At 38.0% G+C, this 9078-nt stretch overlaps 1 non-coding gene across 1 annotated transcript; it reads left to right on the top strand.

Moving 5' to 3' along the window:
• The first annotated feature begins 7667 nt into the window (after positions 1-7667).
• On the top strand, positions 7668-7774 carry LOC133862109 (small nucleolar RNA R71). Its single transcript, XR_009899132.1, has one exon. It is a non-coding gene; the product is annotated as a small nucleolar RNA R71 (small nucleolar RNA).
• The last annotated feature ends 1304 nt before the right edge of the window (positions 7775-9078 follow it).

The raw sequence follows: 9078 nt of genomic DNA, 5'->3' as shown, positions 1-9078 counted from the left end.
CGGCTTCCAGCATAGTGTCAGATAGATGGCTCTTTGGAAAACAAACCAGTGTTGAAATTATATGTTCCAAAGATCTCAAATTTTAGATGAGCTCATTCCCCTTACTCATACAGAGTCTTCCATAACCTTTTCCTCTAGATTTGCACCAGCTAGAGATTCAGGGGTGAATGTTCTTCATCATCTTGCAGACCACTTGTCTAGAGGATTTCTTTCTACGGATGATCAGTTTCGGGCAAGAAAACTCAAGTGACTTAAACTTTTTAGTCAATGGTTTCCCGGCTTCAGGAGCTAGAAGCCGAAGTAGTTCAAATCCGACTTTTTATACAATTTTCTCTCCGTTACTTGATTTCAATGAATCAGCAGGATTTGGTACTTGGAGGATTTTTGTTCCTCTCTTTTGGGCCACTTGCAAACTCTTCTCTAGTTTCCTATTGTTTTGGATTTTAGAACGTTTTTGTCTGTGGATTTTATATACTCTGTTTACCCTTGTTCTGTTGAGACATCAAGGGAGAGTATTTTAATACTGTGGTCATTCTATACTCTGTTTACCCTTTGTCCCTTTGAGACAAAAAGGGGGAGTATATGTTAGTTTTTAGATCGGGAATGAGTTTCCAAACCGGTCAAGTGTTTTTGTCCCAGAATGGCCAAAGGGGGAGTTAGTATTTTAATTGGCTACATTCTGGATAAACAAAAACATTTTATGTAATGGTTGCAACTTAACAGGATGGTCGGTTTCAATTCAGAATCTTCATGTATTCAGACAGTGTTCAAATCAAAGAAAGTATCTGATCACAAGCTTCTAAGAAGATGTCCATGAAGAGTCCTTGGAAAATCCAAGACAAAACAGTCATTTCCTGTGCAACCGTCCGGACGGGCCTTTGAAGGCATCCAGACGCCCCTCAGTGTCCAGCAGATAACGATGAAGACATCCGGACGTCAGAACAACACTGTCCAGACGCTAGGTCAATCAGTATTCAACAAGGAGTTGGATTTCAGAAGTCGACACTGTTTGGGAAGTCTCTGCAAGCCGTTCGGATGTCGTGGCAACACGTCCGGACGATGTCCAGTATTTCAAAATATTCCAAAGTTCCATTCGAACACGGAAAGGATTTTAGCGAAGCCGTCCGGATGTGAACCTGATAAAGACAGAATTGCGGTGTTCCTGAAAGGATATCACAGAAAACCGTCCAGACGAGGTTAACTTTCATCCCAACGCTCGCCAGCCAAAGCCCAAATCTCAGCAGTTTTAGGTTTCCAGTTAGCCTATAAAGAGAGGTCCCTAGGCTTGTTTTTTGTACAGAATTCGACAGTGAATTCTGTAGTGCTTAGAGAGGGTGTTTAGGGAGAATCGAAGATCCTCTAGCTCTCAAGCCGTTGCCGGTGTGTGCTCAATTGTTCGTGTGAAGTCTATCTTAGGGGTCGGCCCTAAGGTAAAGGAATCCATCAAAAACCCCTTCAGGTGGAAGATCTAGTTGGGAAGCATTCACGATAGGCTTCGTGTCAGAGTTAAAGGTATGACTATTGCATAGGGCTATGTGAGTACGAGTGTCTTGTAACTAGCTTCGTTTTTAGATAGTGGATTTCCTAGGTTTGGCTGGCCCGGAGTGGTTTTTGTCTTCACAGAGTTTCCACTTTGTAACAAATATCTTGTCTTATTTTAAATTTCGTATTTAAGATATTTTTTTGCACACAAACACACACACTTGGTTAAAAGTAGAAGTCAATAATTATTTTCATACAGGAAAATCTTTGTGCTGATTGAACTCTAAACTCTCTTTTATATCTCTGCATAGTTTTAAGATGTTATTTGATTGTTTTATCAGTTGATTATACATGCGTGTTCTGAAGCTGACTTTAGGAAAAATAATTTCTGCATATTTTCCCTCAGTATCTGTCTTTTCAGTGTGAATTGTCGGGACTCTCTCTCTTTGCGTCTGGACGGGTGTGCCTCAAATGGCCGGACGGTACTATTACACGTCCAGACGCATGCGACTCCCACGGCCGGACGGTAAGGTTACACGTCTGGACGAGTGATTCTTGTCGCAGGTTTACGAGGCAACGCGCGTCCAGATGAGTTATTGAGCCGTTCGGACGGGGACCCCACTGGTTTTAAAAACCCTAGCCACCACATTTTTCAGCTACCCCACTCGATTTCACACTTTCTTTTGGCTTCTAATGCGTGATTTCTCAAGATTTTTACTTTATCTCACCCTTTTTTGTCCTTTTGTGCATCACTCTTCTCATCCCAGGTACCTTTTCTAGTTAACTTTATTCTTTTCAGTTTTTTTTTAAAATTGTCAGAATATTGATTATTTTAGGAATATTTTTTTTGAGATTATAAAATGAATATTTGTGATATCTGCTGTGTTGGGATTATCTATTTCGATATTTTTGTGGACCGTATTGTGATATTTTCTGTTTGTAATTATTGGAAACGTCCCTTTTACAACCGTTATAATGCTGGAATTTCCATGTGAACTAACAAGAATATTTCTTTTGGTTTATTATTGGCAAATCTTGTTGGTTAATTTTGCAGAATCATGTCTGCCGGCAGTCCACAACGTAGAGTCCGACAGAGAACAGAGGGAGATAGGGCAGCCTTTCGAGGAAAAATTATGGACAAACTAGTCATTGCTGAAAGAAATGTGGTCCGATCAGACATCATGGTGGCTCCTCTGGACAATATCCACGACACTATCTAGACCTACCACTGGGTATCTGCACAACTGTGCCTGTGTTGTGTACACCAGGCTGGTTAGATTATTCTATGCCTTCCTCGAGGTGGTTCAGGATGATGACCGCGAGGTGGTGCTTCAGTCCACTGTGGATGGACATACTATCACTATTGATCATAGGAGTGCCTGTTCTTCATATCTCTGGCAGCCCGTACAATGAGGTGGTCATACCTCCTTCTCTGGATGATCTTAGAGAATTTTTTTCATGCTGTTCCTCAAGGAGAGGAGCGTACCACCACCATCAGGATCGATGCCTTATCTGTCCCACACCACATGCTAGCCAAGATTGTCCAACACAACCTTTGGCCCGTTGTTAGGCTCAGTGACCTGATATTGAAGAAGGCCCAGTTTGTATATGCCATCAGTCTTTGCTTGCCTTTCTGTCTATCCAAGCATATTTTAGGCATTATTTTGGAGGTTCGTGATGAGCTCAATACCGGTCTTTCGTTTTGCTGCCTGCTCACGCAGATCATTCTACAGATAGGCATCAGTACTGCTGGCGAGCCGAAGATGAAGATCCAGGACCCTATCAGCAAGCAAACCCTGATGAAGTCCAATGCTCAGTTGGGGCAAGATGATCAGGATGATGATGTGCCCCCACCTCCTCATATTCCTATAGAAGTACCAGATATGGCATCCTCTTCGTAGACTGCTCCACCACCTCAGGAAGATGCCAGTTATTCTCAGATTGTGGAGGCATTGGCAGCTATACAAGGGAGTATGAGTGCCATGCAGCTATCCATGTCATCTATGTGGCAGTCCATCTTTGCCATGCTGTTGTGCAAATATCTACCTAAATAAATAGGCAAATACTTGTACGTTTTACTCGCAAGTGCACAAGATCAAAACAATAGTATAGCAGGCAAATACGAGATCATTCCCACTAGGATTGGTATAAATTGTATTTAAAGAGAAATTCCTAAAAGCGATATGTTGAATAAGACGAGATAAAAGATTGAATTACAAATACTATGAAGAAAAGGTAGGGCTTCGATATCCGCCGCTAATCATACTCAAATAAGATTCACAAATGCACAATACTACAATCATAACATGATGCTTAATGCTTACCAGCCACAAGGGAATGGTATCTTCTCCTAAAACTATTGATTTCCCTAAACAACGAGTTAGGCATGGTATCTACTCTAACTCTTTTCTTCCTTGAAGGATTTAGCATGGTATCTACTAAGTTGTTCTTCAAGGAAGCATAAATCTATGGAAATCGGTAAACACACTCAGATTGAAATATGGTATCTATTCCAGTTGTCTTTATGTTGATTAATCCAAGAACCTGTGTCGGGGTTCTTCTGTTACTCTATTATGCCCAGGACTCGGTCATCCAAATTGACATAAATAACAAATCCATACCACAAGAATATGCTAGCTAAACATAAACATGCGAGGAATTCAAGAAACTAGAATTAATCAAGTTAAGCATCAATATATAAATTGTAGCAAGGCAAATTGAAAAACTTAAAAAGACATGATTAGGGCTTCAATCGAGCGTTAACTAAACTATTAGCTACAACTAATATAAAATAAAGTTATATACATACAGAAAATAAATAAATAAAGAAAATAAAAATTAAAAAGAACCTCCTTCTTGATGTAGCTTTTAATTCTTCCTCAAAGCTTGTATGTCTTTTCTTCAGAGGCTAGAGGCCTATTTATAGGGATTATAAGCTCTAGAAGCTCTAGAATTCCTATTACAATTCTAAGTAGGTCTTCTAGTCCAAATAGAATAATTACAAGTCTTCTCCTTTTTCTGAAATTTCTATCCACGTAGGAAAAGGATTCCAAAATTCGTACAGATTTGCGGTCTTTTATTGCAGGGAGATTTTGGCATGGAAAACGTCCGAATTAGGAAAAACTTATTTCTGACATATTTGTTGCATTTATTATTAGCTTTCCAACGCCATCAATTTTGTTGCAATTTGATACTTGAGCCGAAAGTTATGATTAAATTACTGAGACGTGCTCATTCTGGATTCTTTCCAAAGATAACGAATTTTTGCCAACTTCTCTTTCCTTAAATTCAAAATTTATTTGGAGTTTGAATCTATCCAAAAGTGAGTTTGCTGACTTCATTATAATCTTGGAATTTGATCGGTTTTTCTTCTAAAACCTGTAAAATATAAAAAAACACAAAAAAAACACAAAACATCAAATTATAACAAAACTAAGAGCATAACATATGTAAATTAAGGGGCTTGAATGTGTAACATTCAGCACTGATCACACCCCCAAACTTACATTTTGCTAGTCCCTTAGCAATGCAGAATTGAAAAAAAATGAAAACTAAAACAATAACTACTCTACCTCCTCTGTCGCGGGAAACACGATTGCATTTAGCGTATGCAATAAGCCTTTTAAACCCCTAGGACTCCCTAGTGGACGAGTGAAGTCTCGTGAGGGTTTGCCATGAATGATACCCACAAACATTATGCCAAAATTCATGTTTATTCCAAAGAGTTAAGTGTCACCAAAATTATGATTCTCATTCATTAGCAAGCTTAGAAAGATAAACTCCATCTTCAATATAAAATAGAATTCCAAAGTTTAACCACTTACAAACGACAAGCTGAGGCATCACAAGTTCAATTTAGTGTAAGGTGAACTAACACATAATCATGAGGCTTCAAATTAATTCCAATGTGCAATGACTCAATATCTCAAAATTCACTGGGATCCCCATCAAATTGAATGACCAAGGCATAATAGCAAGAGCTTTATTCTCTCTCTTTTTTTTTTTTGGTCAGACTGTGAATTGCTTAATTCTCTTAAGCTTTCTAATTGACCCATGTAACGAGTGTTAGGCTAATGCACCCAAACTAGATGGCTTTAGGGCACTAGGTGTGGAGACACCCCTAAGAGCTTACTAACTCGAGTCAAAAAGGCTACAGAACTAAACTAGTCATGACTTTAACCAATCTGAATTTCTCACTTTTTGACGTGAACATTCGCTACTTAATGAGGCAAGAAGTCCAGTTACTCAGTGAAAGCTTCAAAAATGGCTTTTTTTTTATTATTATTATTATAAATATGCCAAGGTATCCATTCAACAAGTCGCCCAGCTTCACTCAAGACATTGAAAAATACACAATCATGTTCATATATCATGCCTCACAAATTATATGCTAATGTGCTTGTGATAGTTTAGATTGACACAAATGAACCTTAGATGCCAAAAGTAAGTAGTAGGACTTTAGAATCAATTTCAAATGATCATGTGTTCAACATTCTAAGCTCAGCAATGAAATTTAAATCACAATTTTTAGATCAAACAAAGTCTTAAAAATAACATGAACATGCAATTTCATTTTTTTTTTTTTTTTTTAACAAAAAGTGTGTGTGTGTCCCATACCCCCAAACTTGAATGCAAAAACACTTGTTCCTGAAAAACAAAACTAGAAAAACAAAACCAAGGAAAGGAAAACTAAAAACTAAAAATAAAATAAAATAAAATAAAAATAGAAACTAAAATTAACCACAATAAAACTAAAATTAACCAAAATAAAATGAACAATAATTAAAAACAAAACCAGAATTCTTTAAAGGATATGGATTTGTAGTGCATGCAGTGGCCTCAGTACCACTATTCTGGGCAGATGCGCTTGAGCTCTTAGACTGCTCGAGCGCTTTTGGTAGTAGCTTTTGAGTTTAAATTTGAAGCACCAATCTTTTCTTCTCTTCGACCATAGAGAGTGAATTCTACCTATAGAAAGATAGTTCCTAATGTTCACAAATCGAGGTAAATCACTCTGAGAATTCTCAAACAGTTTCTCATCCGGAAGGGAATCATGTACTAGAATACTATGAGGAGAATACTTAGAGAGTTTTTCTATTTTGATGACCTCAGTTTGCTCGTCTAATGGTCCTAACAGACTACTCTCATGGCATTTTGGTAATTCGGGAATAGGAGTTAATGTTGAAGAAGCCTCAGTGCTCACTTTCTTGCCTTTTTCCCATTGTAGATCATGTGTGACCTCAATTTGCTCCTCCTTCCCCTCTTCCTTATGATTTTCAACCACTTCTTCACTCATCAATGTTGTGATAGCTTGCTCATGATAGGAATAACTCCAACCCTCCACGTAATATCCACTAGGATTAGCCACCAACTGACTTTGAAGCTCTTCTTCTCTTTCTTTTTTGAGGTGGTTGATGATTTGTTCACAGTCAGCTTCTATTGTGAATTCGCCCCTTTTTCTCTCACTTAACTCTTTGGCCAACTGCCCCACTTGTGTTTCCAATCTTTGGATAGCTTGACTGGTCTGAGTATTGCTCTGTTGTTGTATAGTCATAAATTTGAGTAGAGCACTTTCGAGGTCATTCTTCTTTGGCTTTGGATTTGGTTGGACCGCTTGTGGTGGAGCTTGATAGTTATATCCTTGCTGAAAATTTCTTTGCTGCCTTTGTGGATTCTGTGTATTCTGATTGTTACTCCATAAAAAATTGGGGTGGTTTCGCCACCCTGCATTGTAAGTGTTGGAGTATGGATTGTTCTATGGAGGGTAATTATTCTGGCCCAAATATTTTGCTTTCTCTTGATCTGTAAATGAAAACATGGGGCCAATCTCAGTGGTGTGGTCAGAATGAGAACATATGGCACATACCTCCACTTGAGCAATCTGTTGAATGGGAGAGATGTTATGAGTAGTCATGACTTTTGCTAGTATATCCAGTTTCTTTTCCAAGGTAGCCATCTGAGTTTGAACTCCATTATTGCCATTCACTTCATAGACGCCTTTTCTTTTGAGTCCTTGCCTCCCTCGGGATGAGAATTGTTGTGAGTTTTCGCTTAAAGTCTCAAATAGTTCTATTGCCTCCTCACTATTCTTTTCCATTAGTACACCTCCACAAGCTGAATCTACAAGACTTTTGTTAGAATCACTTAAACCTTCATAGAAAGCTTGTACCTGATCGTCCTGAGATAGATTGTGATGTGGGCATTTTAGAAGTAGCTCCTTGAAGTGTTCCCATGCCTCAAAGAATAGGTCTCCATCTTTTCGTTGGAAGGTTTGAATTTCCCTCCTCAATTGCCTAGTCCGTTGGGCTGGAAAGAACTTTTTCAAGAACTTTGTGGCCAACTCATCCCAATTTTGAATAGACCCTGCAGCCAAAGAATTCAACCATAATTTAGCATTATCTTTCAAGCAAAAAGGGAAGAGAATTAACCTGATTCCTTCCGCATTTAAGCCAAGGACGTTTTGAGTTTTACAAAGATCAAAGAAGTCCCGAATGTGTAGATATGGATCCTCTGTAGGTGTGCCTCTATAGTGTGGAACCATATAGAGCAATGGAGACAAATCAAAATTGCTTTGCACATTTGGTTGAAAAGCAATGCAAGACGGCTGATTTGGATTTTGTGGTATGAATGAACTCTTCATCGGCTTCCGCTCGCGTAGATTCTCTACCCGTACTTCTGCCATGACTTCCTCAACTTTGAATAAGTTTTTTTTTTTTTTTTTTTTTTTTTTTTTTTTTTTTTTTTAGATTATCATAAACAGAAATAACTAAAATAAAAGGAAAAACTTTAAAAACACAATTTAACACAATCCCCGGCAACGGCGCCAAAAACTTGTTGTGCAAATATCTACCTAAATAAATAGGCAAATACTTGTACGTTTTACTCGCAAGTGCACAAGATCAAAACAATAGTATAGCAGGCAAATACGAGATCATTCCCACGAGGATTGGTATAAATTGTATTTAAAGAGAAATTCCTAAAAGCGATATGTTGAATAAGACGAGATAAAAGATTAAATTAAAAATACAATGAAGAAAAGGTAGGGCTTCGATATCCGCCGCTAATCATACTCAAATAAGATTCACAAATGCACAATACTACAATCATAACATGATGCTTAATGCTTACCAGCCACAAGGGAATGGTATCTTCTCCTAAAGCTATTGATTTCCCTAAACAACGAGTTAGGCATGGTATCTACTCTAACTCTTTTCTTCCTTGAAGGATTTAGCATGGTATCTACTAAGTTGTTCTTCAAGGAAGCATAAATCTATGGAAATCGGTAAACACACTCAGATTGAAATATGGTATCTATTCCAGTTGTCTTTATGTTGATTAATCCAAGAACCTGTGTCGGGGTTTATTCCGTTACTCTATTATGCCCAGGACTCGGTCATCCAAATTGACATAAATAACAAATCCATACCACAAGAATATGCTAGCTAAACATAAACATGCGAGGAATTCAAGAAACTAGAATTAATCAAGTTAAGCATCAATATATAAATTGTAGCAAGGCAAATTGAAAAACTAAAAAAGACATGATTAGGGCTTCAATCGAGCCCTAACTAAAGTATTAGCTACAACTAATATAAA

Source organism: Alnus glutinosa, chromosome 2 (assembly GCF_958979055.1).
Source record: "Alnus glutinosa chromosome 2, dhAlnGlut1.1, whole genome shotgun sequence".
NCBI classification, from domain to species: Eukaryota; Viridiplantae; Streptophyta; class Magnoliopsida; order Fagales; family Betulaceae; genus Alnus; species Alnus glutinosa.
This window is presented reverse-complemented; position numbering and strand designations above follow the sequence as displayed.